This window comes from Arachis ipaensis, chromosome B4 (genome assembly GCF_059453495.1).
Source record: "Arachis ipaensis isolate K30076 ecotype BB chromosome B4, ASM5945349v1, whole genome shotgun sequence".
Lineage (NCBI taxonomy): Eukaryota > Viridiplantae > Streptophyta > Magnoliopsida > Fabales > Fabaceae > Arachis > Arachis ipaensis.
The window spans coordinates 47,822,400-47,837,651 of NC_142439.1; positions in this window are offsets into that span (position 1 = coordinate 47,822,400).

Consider the following 15,252-nt stretch of genomic DNA (forward strand, 5'->3'; position numbering starts at 1 on the left):
TTCAGAGTCCTTTCAGGTTCAGGATCAGCTTCAACAAGAATGTTTTTATCCTTGTTCCTACTCATATGAAAAAAAAGAGAATAGAAAATAATAGGGATCCTCTTTGCCACAGTAGAGAGCTTCCTTTATGTGAGTAGAAGAGGAGGAAAAGAATTCGAACACAGAAGGAAGGAGAGGGTCCGAATTTTTAAGAAGAAGAGAAGTATTAGTAGATAAATAAATAATTAGAAGGACATGAGATAGTAGAATTTTTGAAAATTAAATAAAATAAAATAGAAATATTTTTGTTTTTAAATTAAAATTAAGGTTAGAATTCGAAAATTTTAAAAAGAAAAAAGAAATTAAATTAAATTAAAATTTAAAATAATTAGTTAATTAAAAAGGAATTTTGAAAAAGAGGAAGGTGATTTTCGAAAATTAGAGAGAATTAGTTAGGTGGTTTTGAAAAAGATATGATTGAAATAGTAAACTTTTAAAATCAAACAAAAAGTCAAGTAGTTAATTGAAAAAGATTTGAAAATCAATTTTTGAAAAAGATAAGAAGTTAGAAAAGAAGTTAGAAAAGATTTTGAAATTGATTTTGAAAAAGATGTGATTGAAATTTAATTTGAAAAAGATTTGAAAAAGAAATTTAAAAAGATTTGATTTTGAAAATTAAAGTTGATTACTTGACTAACAAGAAACAAAAAGATATGATTTTAAAATTTAAAGATTGAACCTTTCTTAATAGACAAGTAACAACTTGAAATTTTTTAATCTAAAAATTAAATGTTAGTGAGATTTTCGAAAATATGAAGTAAGAATAGGAAAAAGATTTTGAAAATCAATTTTTAAAAAAAATTTTGAAAATATATAAAAATAAATGAAAAAGATTAGATTTTTGAAAAAAAGATTTGAAAAGATAGAATTTTGAAATTGAAATTTATGAGTAAAACAAGGAAAGATATATTTTTTATTTTTGAATTTTTAATGATGAGAGAGAAAAACACTAAATTGAAACAAAACATAAGAATTATGAATCAAAACAACTAATACATGCAAGAACACTTTGAATGTCAAGATGAATACCAAGAACTTTTTTTTTTTGAAAATTTTTAAGAAAAGAAAAACATGCAAGACACCAAACATAGAAATTTTCAAACTTTAGACACTAACAAATTGAAAATGCATATGAAAAACAAGAAAAGACACCAAACAAGAAAAATTTAAAGATCAAACGAAGAAATTCATCAAGAACAACTTGAAGATCATGAAGAATACATGCATGAGTTTTCGAAAATTTTAAGAAAAATTAAAAAGATGCAATTGACACCAAACTTAAGAATTGATAAAGATTAGACAGGGCAGAACAAGCTTCAGCAGGACATTACATACAACAGCCAAATTGATGGGAATCAACTGACTGCTGTGATGATAAGAGCATCATCTGAAACTCTAGATTTCATTCTTAAAAATTTTGAAGAACATAGAATAATAATAAAATTTTTTTTTTTGAAAATAAGAATAATAAAAACAAAAAGATTAAAATTAAAATAAAATTACCTAATCTAAGCAACAAGATGAACCGTCAGTTGTCCAAACTCGAACAATCCCCGGCAACGGCGCCAAAAACTTGGTGCACGAAATCGTGATCATTCATTCCTTGGTAACGGCGCTAAAAACTTAATACACACGTTCATAATCTTAGTTCTTTGTCACAACTTCACACAACTAACCAGCAAGTGCACTGGGTCGTCCAAGTAATAAACCTTACGTGAGTAAGGGTCGATCTCACAGAGATTGTCGGCTTGAAGCAAGCTATGGTCACCTTGTAAATATCAGTCAGGCGGATTCAAATGGTTATAGAGTTTTGATAATTAAAAGATAAATAAAATATAAAATAAAGATAGAGATACTTATGTAATTCATTGGTGAGAATTTCAGATAAGCATATGGAGTTGCTTTGTTCCTTCTGAATCTCCGCTTTCCTACTTCTTTCATCCAATCCTTCATACTCCTTTCCATGGCAAGCTGTATGTAGGGCATCACCGTTGTCAATGGCTACTTCCCGTCCTCTCAATGAAAATGGTCCAAGATGCGCTGTCACCGCACGGCTAATCATCTGTCAGTTCTCGATCATACTGGAATAGGATTCAGTAATCCTTTTGCGTCTGTCACTACGCCCAGCACTCGCGAGTTTGAAGCTCGTCATAGCCATCCCTTCCCAGATCCTACTCGGAACACCACAGACAAGGTTTAGACTTTTCGGATCTCAAGAATGGCCACCAATACTTCTAGCCTATACCACGAAGACTCTGATCGTGAATCAAGAGGCTAAGAGATATGCATTCAAGCTTGTTTCCATGTAGAACGGAAGTGTTTGTCAAGCACGCGTTCATAAGTGAGAATGATGATGAGCGTCACATAATCATCACATTCATCAAGTTCTTGTGTGCGAATGAATATCTTAGAGAAGAAATAGGCTTGAATTGAATAGAAAAACAATAGTACTTTGCATTAATTCATGAGGAACAGCAGAGTTCCACACCTTAATCTATGGTGTGTAGAAACTCTACCGTTGAAAATACATAAGTGAAAATAGGATAGACATGCCGAGTAGCCAGCCTCCCATGGAGGTCTAGAGATCTCAAAATGATCCAAAGATAAAAGATCCAAGATGTAAATACAATAGTAAAAAGTTCTATTTATAGAAAACTAGTTTCTAGGGTTACACAAATAAGTAATTGATGCAGAAATCCACTTCCGGGCCCACTTGGTGTGTGCTTGGGCTGAGCGTTGAAGCTTTCACGTGTAGAGGTCTTCCTTGGAGTTAAACGCCAGTTTCTAACCTATTTCTGGCGTTTAACTCTGCTTTGCAACCTGTTTCTGGCGTTTAACTCCAGAATAGGCCAGAAAGCTGGCGTTGAACGCCAGTTTATGTCATCTAAACCTGGGCAAACTATGGACTATTATATATTGCTGGAAAATCCTGGATGACTACTATCCAACGCAATTGAGAGCGTGCCATTTAGACTTCTGTAGCTCCAGAAAATCAACTTTGAGTGCAGGGAGGTCAGAATCCAACAACATCTGCAGTCCTTTTTCAGCCTCTAAATCTGATTTTTCCTCAAGTCCCTCAATTTCAGCCAGAAAATACCTGAAAATCACAGTAAAACACACAAACTCATAGTAAAGTCCAGAAATGTGATTTTTATTTAAAAACTAATAAAAATATATTAAAAACTAATCAAATCATACTAAAAACTATGTAAAAACAATGCCAAAAAGCGTATAAATTATCCGCTCATCAGCCTCTCAAGATTTCTGATTGAAGCTTCTTGGTTTTTACTTGTTATGGCTTGATCTTTTCTTGCTACTTCTTGATCTTTTCTGGCCATCTCTTGAGTTTTGATGAGTTTCTCCATAATATCTCTAGACTAGAGATTCTTTGAGAGTCTGGATTTGGTTATGGTTGTGTGAGATGAGATGGTTGTTGCTGAAGGTTGTTTGAATTATCTACGGGGATATTTTTTGGGTAGAATATGGGTGTGGAAAAGCTATTCTGGTGGTTTTGTGAGTTGTTATGGGGTTGGTGGTATGTGTTTTGTGGGTTTTTGAATTGGTTAGTATTATTGGATGAATGGCTTTGGTTGTTTGTGTTGCTGAGGCTGCCAGAGTTGAAGTCCCTTTGTCCTTGATTCTGATGCTCACCCCACCTTAAATTAGAATGAGTCCTCCAGGGTGTCTTATGTGCATCACCATGGAAGTTGTGTTGGAATGAACTTGAGGTGTTGTTCATGTATTGCACCTGCTCAGGGCTTTGTTGATCATAATTGAATGTCCCAAAACTTTCTTCAGATTGATTCCACCTATGTGTGGTTTGAGATGGGCTTTGTGTGTTTACTACAGCACTTTGCAGTCCATTAATTTTCTTGGCCATAATCTCAATTTATTGCTGAAGTTGTTGGTGCATCTGTTTGTTTTGTGCCAAGATAGTGTCAACACCTTCAAACTCCAATACTCCTTTCCTTTGAGCTGGTTGGCGTTGTCTTTGATGAGCATAGAAATATTGATTGTTTGCCACTATGTCTATGAGGTTTTGAGCTTCTTCAGCTGTCTTCAGAAGTTGCAATGAACCTCCTGCTGAATAATCTAAAGCTTCTTGAGCTCTCAGTGTCAATCCTTCATAGAAGTTTTGGAGTCTATCCCATTCACTAAATATTTCTGGTGGGCACTTCCTGATTAATGCTTTGTATCTCTCTTAGGCATCATACAATGACTCTCCATCGAATAGAATGAATGTTTGCACTTCTATTTTCAGCTTGATGATCCTTTGGGGGGGATAGAACTTGTCTAGGAACTTGTTCACTAGATCCTCCCAATTATTGATGCTTTCTCTTGGAAATGCCTCTAACCATTAGGTAGCTTTGTCTCTCGGGGAAAATGAAAATAGCAGCAGCTTGTAAATGTCGGGATGCATACCATTGGTCGTCACTGTGTCACATATCCTTAGAAAGGTGGATAGGTGCTGGTTTGGATCTTCCAAGGGGCCTCCTCTATAAGAACAGTTGTTCTGCACCAAGGTGATGAGTTGAGGCTTCAATTCAAAGTTGTTTGCATTGACATTTGGAGTAAGTATGCTACTCTCACAGTGCCTTGGATTGGGAATGGTATAAGAGGCCAACACCTTCCTTGCTGGTTGAGCATTGTTGGTTACTTCTTCCTCATCCTTCATGACCTGCACAATCACAAACAATCCAAATGGAAATTGGATATTCTCATGCCAGAATGTAGTTAGAGGGTTAGTTGACACAATGTGTCAAACAGTTAATGTGCTTAGTAAAAATAAAAAGGAAATGCTTAATCTAGACCCCTACCTTACTTAATCATTGTCAATCTAGATCAATCCCCGGCAACAGTGCCAAAAACTTGATGGATTGGAAATCAGATTCCCAATACAAAACTCACTGGCAAGTGTACTGGGTCGCATCAAGTAGTAATAACTCACTTAGAGTGAGGTCGATCACATAGGGATTGAAGGATTGAGCAATTTTAGTTAGATGGTTGATTTAGTTAAGCAGACAGTTGATGATTTGAGTGAATTATAACCAACAGAAGCTAAATTGCATGAAACTAAAAGGGAGAAGGGAAATTTATAGAAAACTAAAGTGCAGAAGAGTAAATTGCATGAAACTTAAATTGCAAGAAATTAAAAGAGCTGAATCTTAAAGAGCAAGTAATGTAAATGACTGAAACATAGATTGCAAGAAACGTAAATAGCTGAAACTTAAAGTGCAAGAATTGTAAATTGCTTGAATCTAAATTGCTGAGAAACTTAAATTGCTTGAAGATAAAAGGGATTTGGGGAGTTTAGATTTAAAATGAAGCAAGAGAATGTAAAGAGCAATGAAGCAGAGGGGTAGAAGATCAAATAAGTGCAGTAGATCTAAACAGAAATAGAAAATCTCAGAGAAGAACAAGACAAAAAGTAAATTCAGCTCAATTGTGTAATTTATAAAAGAAATTCAAGATCTCAGGGGATCAATGAGACTAGAAAACAAGTTTAGATCTCAATTCCTTCCATGATCCAACAGAGAACAATTTGCAGAAGAAAAGAAGATGAAAGCAGTAAAGGAAACTCAGGTTCAATTTTTAATTCACTAAGATTATGCAGAAGAAGAACAAAAAGATTTCAGATCAAGATTTGAAACAGAATTCCTTTAATCTCAATCGAAAATTCCAAAACAGAAAGTAAGAAATGTAGAAGTAAGAACAAAGAGGAGAGAACTCAGCTCTAAATCCCAATTCCCCAATTCAAAGCTAAAATTGTAAAAGTGAGCTAAAAATAAAACTGAAAATAAAAGAAAGTTCAAAAGTGAAGTAAAGGTCCTCTACAAATCAAACTAACTCCTACTTATACACTTTCTAATTTTGATCTTCAGAATTTGGAGTGGGCTTTTCAAATTTGGTGAAGAATTGGATCCAGTTTTGGCAATTGAATTTGGAAATGGACCAAGGCACCTTCCAGAGGAGAGCTCAGTTAAGAAAGGAAGCGTAGCACCCTTTGCTTGAAAAATGGATCATGGTGCTGGCTCCAGGGGAGCGCTCAGTTAAGTAAGGTAACTGAGTGCCCAATGTCTTGTCCCAGGCTTTCGAACCAAGCCCATTTGCATAGCAATGTAGTGCTCAGTTAAGTAAGTTCACGCAGTGCTTCATGCTTTGAGTGAGCTCCCACTTTCGAGCCTTAGTCATTGCAATTTGGCCAATTTCTTCATCAAAGTGGCGCTCAGTTGGGCAAGTTAACTTAGCGCCCCTTACCTTAGAATGAAGCTCCACTTTCGAATCCTGGTGAGTGCATTTTGTGCCTATTCCTCATGCCAATTGCTTGTAGCGTGCTCTTGGTCCATGGGTTCGATCCTTGCTTGCTTCATTGCTTGGTGTGGTGCCTTTCTTTTTGGCTTGAGGCTCCTGTTTCGAACCTGGCTGCTCCCATTTTTTTAGTGTCACGCTTTGCTTTTTCTTATGCCAAGCCCACGAAAATGTTAACAAAGTTAACGTAGCGCTCCTTGGAATTGAGCGCTGATGCCTTGTGATTGAGCATTCCTTGAGCGCTCCGTGGTGACAATCAACGTAGCACCATCGGTCTTGTGTTCATGGCATTACTAATAAGTGCTTCCATTAACGCCTTAGTATTATATGCATGCTTCCATGGTTTTAATAATAATACTATTGCATTAACGTTGCATTCATTCATTTTCCATTGCCATAATAATTAAATGCATCATGTATACATTTCATTGGCTTTATTAATCCATAATGCCAATTAACGTAAAGCTTGTTTTCATTGCCAATTAGATTAGAAATCGAAGTAATGTCGTTGCCACTTCATGCATGCTTTAATTATTAATAATGCATGCATGAGGCATCATTAAATGCCACGACTCCATGGTCATAGGCCACGCTTTTAAAAGCGTTGCCTAAGGTTCCAAAGCGTGCTTAATCTTCAAAGCGTGCCCATAATTCCTTTTTCCACCATTTCTTCACCTACAAGTAATTAAAACAACCAATCAAAGTATCACCAAATTCACAAGGTTTATAATTCATTCAAAAACCAACTAATTCTAGCTTAAACATCATGATTTAGTGTCAAATAAAGGATGGTTGATTGATTCAACAAAACCCTGCAAATCCACTCCAAATCACTTACTTACAATGCAAGAAAGTGCATAAAACCTATTGAAACAAGTAAAAAATTCTTGAAAAGCTAGCATAAGATGACTTGTCATCAAGTAGGCCAGTAGAAGCCACATTGGAGAACCTTTGTGGCTGTTCGCTCACCTCCGAAATGTCCTCCATATTGTGATCCATGGTAATGCCATAAGATCTTCTGTGCCTCCTCTCTAGGCACACATCTACGATTATTCTGTTTGCACATCTCTTAAAGAGGTATGGTTCATCCCACAAGTAGTACTTTGCATCAGAAACCAATTTTTTTGTTTGCTACTTACTGTACTCTTTGGGTATGAATCTCACAGCTTTATAATTTGCAATGTCTGCAAACCACGGTACTTCCTGAATGGCAAAGAGTTGCTCATTCGGAAAGGTTTTAGAGATCTCAGTAGGAGGGAGAGACGCTCCTGCTACTGGTTCTATCCGGGAACCACAATTTGGTAGGATTACATGTCACAATATCCATCCAAACCCCAATCCAATTCACTGTGAGAAAGCTTCTCTAGCATGAATCCTCCATTCCTTTCCCAAGGTTCCGAAGGATTCCAAGTATGAGTAGTTTCTTTCCCAAGACAACTACTCAATGGAATTAGATCGAGAAGCTTTCTAACAAAATTCAAGAGAAAAGATTGAAGAAGAAGATAAACTATTATTGATTCATTGAATTACAATAGAGCTCCCTAACCCAATGAAAGGGGGTTTAGTGAGTCATAGCTCTGAATTCAATTACAAAGAAAATGAAAACTAGCTAAAAGTGAAGTAAAAAGTCCTCTCTAACTTAAATTCTATCCTATTTATACACTTTCTATATTGAGCTTCTGTTGTGCTTCTTGGGCTTTGAGGCCTCTCCTTGCTTTCCTTTTGCCTTGGGTTTATGATCCATAATCTTGATGAGGCTGTTGATCCAAACTCTGTAACATTCATTGAGCCAACTTAGTGATAATCAAATAATGACACATGACTCAATAAATTGAGATTTCAAACTCATCAATCCTTCAGGCCCAATCCCATAAACCATGATATTCAATTGGGTTTCATACCAGAGTAAGTTTAAGTTATTGTTTGTGCTCAAAGACTAGCTTAAACCGCAATGTTATTGGCCCAGAAACCTTTTTCAAGAGTGGCGTTTAAGTTGCAGTTTAAGCTTGAACTGCAGCTTAAACGCCAGATACTTCCAGTGAGGCCTCTTGTAGAAGCACGTTTAAGCTTCAGTTTAAGGTTAAACTGAAGCTTAAACGTGGAAATGGAAGAAGGCAGCCCTGGAGAGTAATGTAGTCGAACACGTTTAAGCTTCAGTTTAAGGTTAAACTGAAGCTTAAACGTGGATAAAGGAAGGGCAGCCCTGGAGGTCGAACACGTTTAACCTCCAGTTTAAGGTTAAACTGGAGGTTAAACGTGGGAATGGAAGGAAGCATCCTGGAGGTCGAACACGTTTAACCTCCAGTTTAAGGTTAAACTGGAGGTTAAACGTGGAAGCTTAGAAGGGTAGCCCTGGAGGTGTCGAACACGTTTAAGCTCCAGTTTGAGGTCAAACTGGAGCTTAAACGTGGAAATGGAGAAAGCAACCCTGGAGGAGAAAATCTGTCGAACACGTTTAAGCTCCAGTTTGAGGTCAAACTGGAGCTTAAACGTGGAAATGGCTCCCTGGTGCTTTTCCCATTCTGGCGTTTAACCTCCAGTTTGAGGTCAAACTGGAGGTTAAACGTGGAACTCCTTCCTGAGTGGCATTATCATTCTGGCGTTTAACCTCCAGTTTGAGGTCAAACTGGAGGTTAAACGTGGAATGCTTCTTTGGTGGGACTTTTCATTCTGGCGTTTAACCTCCAGTTTAAGGTTAAACTGGAGGTTAAACTTCAATTCCAGCATTTCTTATCCTTCATGATTCTGGCGTTTAAGCTCCAGTTTAGGCTTAAACTGGAACTTAAACTCCACATGTGATATTCAAGCTTCCTTTATTGATTTTGTTGCTTCCTTGCTTAGCCTCTTCTTCCCTGAAATCATCCAAACAAATGCATCAAAGTCTTGCAAAATTTCATGAGAAATCTTCCATTCATAGCATTCAAGTAATATAACTAAAACTCATGGAATTTGCATCAAAACCATATTGTTTGGATGGTTCATTGCTTTGTTATTCTTTTAACCATTCTTGGTTACTTTAAGCTCAAGAAAATGCATAAAACCACTAAAACTAACAGAAAAATACTAGTGAAACTAGCCTAAGATGCCTTGGCATCACAACACCAAACTTAATACTTGCTTGTCCCTAAGCAAGTCCTGAGTTATTTAAGAAGAAAGTATGAAACAGAAAGCAATTACATTGGCTATATTAGCAAGCATTTGAAGTTCCTCAGAAGGGTTTTATGCAGAAAGTTGCAGCATCACTTTTTTTCATCCTTATCAGGTAAGATTATCACTTTTTCATTGCATCCATCAAACTCTGCTATGGCCTCTTGTTATTCTTATGTCTTTGGCACTTTTCTCTTCTTTGTTTTTCTTTTTCTTGTTCTTAGAGCTACTTTGCTCCTTGTTTGCTTAGTGTCATGTGTTGCACAAGCCTTTGGCATTTTCTTTTTCTTATCAGTGCACTACACATATCCACTTTAGGCATTTTAGTTCACATTTCTTCTTGAGACATTGGTGCCCAGCACCTCTTTGTGTGACTAAATGTTTTGTATTTAGGTTGCTCTTGATAATGGACTTTTGGTTGATAATCCCGGGTTAATTAACCCAAGTTACCAAGTGTTGAAACACTCCTCAGAACCTATTCATCCAAGCATATCCTTAATACATAAACACCACAGGCATTTGTCTCAGAGGTTCAAACCATTGGTGCCTAGCTTATTTTCTCAATTTTTTCTGCTTTTTGGTTGCCTTTTTCAGTGGCTTTTTCTTCTTCTTTTTCTTTCTTTTTCATGGCCAAAGACATTTATTCATCAAGATCCATAGACAGTTTTCAATTTCTACACAAAAAATGATAATTCTACACTCTATTTCCAGTGATATGACTTAACAATCAAGCATGCATACCACCACTTAATTCTACTTGATTTGTCACTAATTTAGCCAAGTTACTTTTGTTCAAACTTTTCTTTTATTTTTGGAAACAGAACAAGCATGGCAAGCACTCGTTTAAGAAGGTGAAGTTATATCCAAACATCTAGGCATTCACTTTATTCAAAGCAATAAACAGACACTCATACTAAAAAAAAAAAACTCCACATAACACTTAAATGACTTATGATGAAAGAAAGCTCATAAAGACAATCCACCAATGATCATTTGATTATTAAGGAACGAGACCACCTCTTATTTATTGCTTGGTTCTTCTTAATTCTTGGGATCCTGCTTCTTCTTGCTTCCTGCCTCTTTTTGACCACTTGTGCTTCCTTTGTCTTTTCTTATGAGCTTTTTCCAGAATCCAGCCTTTTTCATCGTTTCTTCCACTCCTTTTTCAAGGATCATTGCCTTGTTTATTTCTCCTTCTTTCCTCCCTTTGAAATACTCATCAAAAGCTGGGAATGCTGGGTCCATCTTGTGTAGATGTTCCCCTATGTAGTTAAGCTTGAGTTGCGAACTGATGTTGTAATCAGCTTGGACTGAGTATCTTGCATTCTGTAAAGTGGTTGCTTCCTTGATTGCCAAGACATTGGCATCTTGGTGTTGGCATATGTGGCTGAAGGATTCCTGTAAGTGTAAATTCTGTTCTCTTTGCAGATCGAAGAATCTTGATTCAAAGTTCCTTTGCATATCCATCATTTTTAGGTGAAAGTCCTCTTGTCTCTCCTGAGACCTCATGTATTGTTGAGACATTCCTTCCATGATTTCCTGCATTCTGCTCATATCCATGGGGTCTCTAGGAATTCGTTGTCTTCTTTCTGGAATTGCTTGCTCTTCTTGCTCTTCTTCTCTGTCTTCTCCTTCCTGTCTTTCTTGTTCTGCTTCTTGCTCGGCTTCCACTTGTTGCCCTTCTTCATTTCTTCTTCTTGTATGTCTTGGAGGAGTTGGGCCAAGAGTCATTCTGTATGCAGTTATGGCCAATCCAGGATATAGCCAATTAGGTCTGTCATCCTCAAGTGGTACTTGGGCATCGATGCATAGTCTAATGATAGTGCTAGGGAAGTGGAGCCAGGATTCAGGGTCACTTTTCTCACTAAACTCTTGTATCTGTTCAGCAATGAGTTTATGAACTTTGATCTCCCCTCCCACCATAATGCAATGTAGCAAGATGGCTCTTTTAAGGACTATTTCTGAAGAGTTTGCAGTGGGTAGGATGGATCTCCTAACTATTGCATACCACCCTTTAGCTTCAGGTGTTAGGTCTCCCCTTCTCAAGACTCTTGGAGCCCCTCTTGTTTTTCTCACCCATTCAGCTCTGATGGCACAAAGGTCTTCAGCAATAGTTGCATAGTCAGGTTCTCCTATCATCCTTTCTTCATAACTTGCTTGGCTGAAATGTATGTTTTTCAGGCCAAGAGTTTTCATGATTGCTTTGGGACTGAAGTCAACTTCCGCCCCTCTCACATAGCTTTTGTATGTGGGTTTCTTGGTTGGATCCTCCCTTACTGCATTTGCATAAAACTCTTTCACCAGGTTGATGTTGATTTTAGTGATTGGCTTAGTCAGGAGCTCCCACTTCCTCTTTTTGATCTTTTCCCAAACACCTGGGAACTCATCCTTTTCAAGGTCAAAGGGAACCTCAGCTAGTACCGTTTTCGGTCTCATCCATTCGGCTTGAATCTCATGGAAAACTGATCTGTATCTCCATGCATCCAATTCCCTGTTTTCCTCCATTGGTTGCTTGTCTTTTCTTCTTTTGTGGCTAGATGAAGCTGCCATTGGTTCTTTAGTTTTGGTAAGTGACAAGCTAAAGTTGACAAAGTGAAGCAAGAAGTGTTGTTGGAAGTGTGGGGAGGTTATTTTCGGCCAAAGATAGTTATGCTATGATGAAAGAAAATGTGCATGAAGGAGATTTGGTGGTGTGGAACTCGTTCCTCAAGTAGTTCTTTATAGTGCCTGTAAGTGAAAAATGGACGGCTAGGGTGGTTTGTGAAGGGTGGCTTGATGGTAAATATATGAATTAGGGAGAAGGATGAATTGCTTTTCATTTTCTTGGAAGTATTCTGGGTGCATTAGGTTGTACATGTAGCTATCTTTTCTTGCAGAACTTCCTTTTCCCATGTGTTAGTTTCAAAGACTTGTGAACTTTCTTTTTGACCAAGCACCGTGCCTCCCTTTGTCTTTTTCCTCCATTTTTGTCTTTTCTTTTGTACCTGCACAAACAAACAAGTTTGCTATCATTTTTCGGTCCATATGCATTATGAATAGTACTTGCACATGTAAATCAATGATTGTCTTTATTAGCTTATAGCCGTGACTTCTATATGTATGCACACTCATTATTTGGACACCTAACTTAGTGTTTTGGTCAAGTCTCCTGATGACATGAAATCCATATTGGTTGTCCTTAATGAATGTGCTTAATTCTAATAAATCATAGTCACCTTGGCTCTTTGATTCTAAACAAATTTACTACCCTAAGTACTTGAAACCAAAGCATTAAAACATGCGAATGGTGTACTTGTCATGAATTTCGAAATCCAGAGGAACTTTGTGCTTTTCATGAACCGTGTTCAAAGAGGAACACCAAACTTAATCCTTGGTTGTGCACTAAAAATTGAATGCATTTTGAATAAAATTTTGGGGTGCCTTCAGGCACACCAAACTTAGAGGCAAATTGCATTTTACATGCAATTTTTAGTGCACTTTTTCAGCAGTTGTCCTGAGGATTCAAGTTCATGCATAAGAAACCATGCTTTATTAGATGCACAACAAAACAAAAAAAAAAAAAAAGTAAGGGTATTAAAACATGGGTTGCCTCCCATGAAGCGCTTCTTTAACGTCACTAGCTTGACGGTTGTCCCTTGTTAGGGTGGATTGTAGTGCTTGACGTCTTCTCCTCTCACTATGAAAACGTCCCCGCTTGATTCATTCATGACCTCTAAATGTTCCATAGAAAGAATTTTCCTGATTGTGAACACTTAAGGGAGCTGGGAAGGAATGGTTTTGAGGCCAGGTGGGATTGGCAGATAATGACTGGATATCACGTTATCTCCCGGAGAAAAACCTTCAGTGGGAATTTTCTTGTTTCTCCACCCTCTTGGCAATCTCCCTATCACTCTTCCCTTTCTCTTGAGGATTTCTTCATTGACCCTTATGTCAGGAGGATCCTTTTGATCTGTTTCCACTGATTTTTGTGGCTTTAACTCTTGCAACTCTTGTTTGCCTTCCAAGGACTGTTTTAGAGTTTCAGCTGCTGGATTACTTTCCTCCAAACACAGATGGCTACTATCATCCTTAGGCTTTTCAGGTTCTGGTTCAGGCTCAGATGCAGGTTTGAAAACTTTGAAAATGAGATGTTCATCATGTATTCTCAGAATTAGCTCTCCTTGTTCTACATCTATGAGCGCTCTAGTAGTGGCTAGAAATGGTCTGCCCAGAATGATAGGGTGTAAGTAGCTTTCCTCCATGTCCACAATGACAAAGTCTGTGGGGAAGTAATAATCCCCCACTTTCACCAGCACATTTTCAACTACCCCTTCAGCTTGCTTCTGAGTTTTGTCAGCCAGTTGTATGATTACATCAGTGGATCTCACCTCATTCAGTTGTAGCCTTTTCATAAGAGTTAGAGGCATCACATTTATGCTAGCTCCTAGATCACAGAATCCTCTGTCAATTTTTGTTTCCCCTATGATGCAAGGGATATGAAAACTTCCTGGGTCCGTTTTCTTAGAGAGTGTGTCCTTCTTGATGAGAGCACTGCATTCTTTGTTCATGGTTACCGTTTGTCCTCCCTTCAAAACTCTTTTCTTGCTTAACAATTCCTTTAAATACTTGATGTGTGTAGGCATTTGATGGAGAATCTCAAGAAAGGGAATATTGACATGGAGAGAGTTAAATGTCTCTAGAAACCTTGAATAGGTTTTCCTTTTTTCACCTCCTCCTAACTTCTGAGGAAATGGTGCTTTTGGTTGGTATATTTCCAGCATGCCTTTTTGCAATTCCTTGGCTTGCTCAGTTTCACCTTCCTGCTTAGCTTCTTCCACACCTTCCTTCAAGATTTCTGGCTCCTGCTCTGAGGGCCTGATTCCTTCTTCTTCTGAGACTTCCTTCAATATGGTGATGGCCTTGCATTCTTCCCATCTTACTCTCTTTTGTTCCCCTTTAGGATTCTTTTCTGTGTCACTAGGGAACACTGCAGTTGATTTGGGTGCCTGTTGAGATAGCTCTCCTACTTGAGATTCCATCCTCTTGAGTTTTTCACCATGGTTTCTTAAGGTAGTTCTCACATCATCCCTGAAGCTCTTCAATTCGGTTATGTCTTGACTCATGGTTGCAAGCATTCCTTCTATCCGGTTCAATTGATCTTGAAATTGTTGGTTCGGATTAGGTTGGGTAGGTTGATTAATTTGGCCATGATATGGTGGTTGGGAGTAAGTGTTTTGTGTGGCTTGGTATGATCTTTGGTTGGAGTTTTGGTATGTGGAATTGTTATGTTGGTTGTGGTTGTAAGGTTTGTGGTTTTGTGGTTGGGTTTGTTGGTTTCCCCACCCAAAGTTTGGGTGGTTTCTCCAGCCTGGGTTGTAAGTGTTGGAATGTGGATCATATGATTGCCTTTGTTGGTTTCCCACATAGTTGGCCTCTTCCCAATCACCTCCTTCAATGCTTACTTCCTCTTGATCTTGTGTGTGTATTGCAGCCACTTGCTTTGTTTCTAATTGCCTGGTAAGCTCTGCTAGCTGCTTGGCAAACACCTTGTTTTGGGCTAGAATTGTATCAACATGGTTCAGCTCCATGACTCCCTTAGTGTTGTGCCTCTCTGATGCATAGTAGTACTCATTCTCAGCCACTGTCTCAATCACTTCAATGGCCTCTTCCACAGTCTTTTTCCTGTTCAATGAACCTCCTGATGAATGGTCTACAGCCTTCCTTGATTCATAAGAGAGTCCATCATAGAAAATGTGCAATTGCACCCAGTCATGGAAC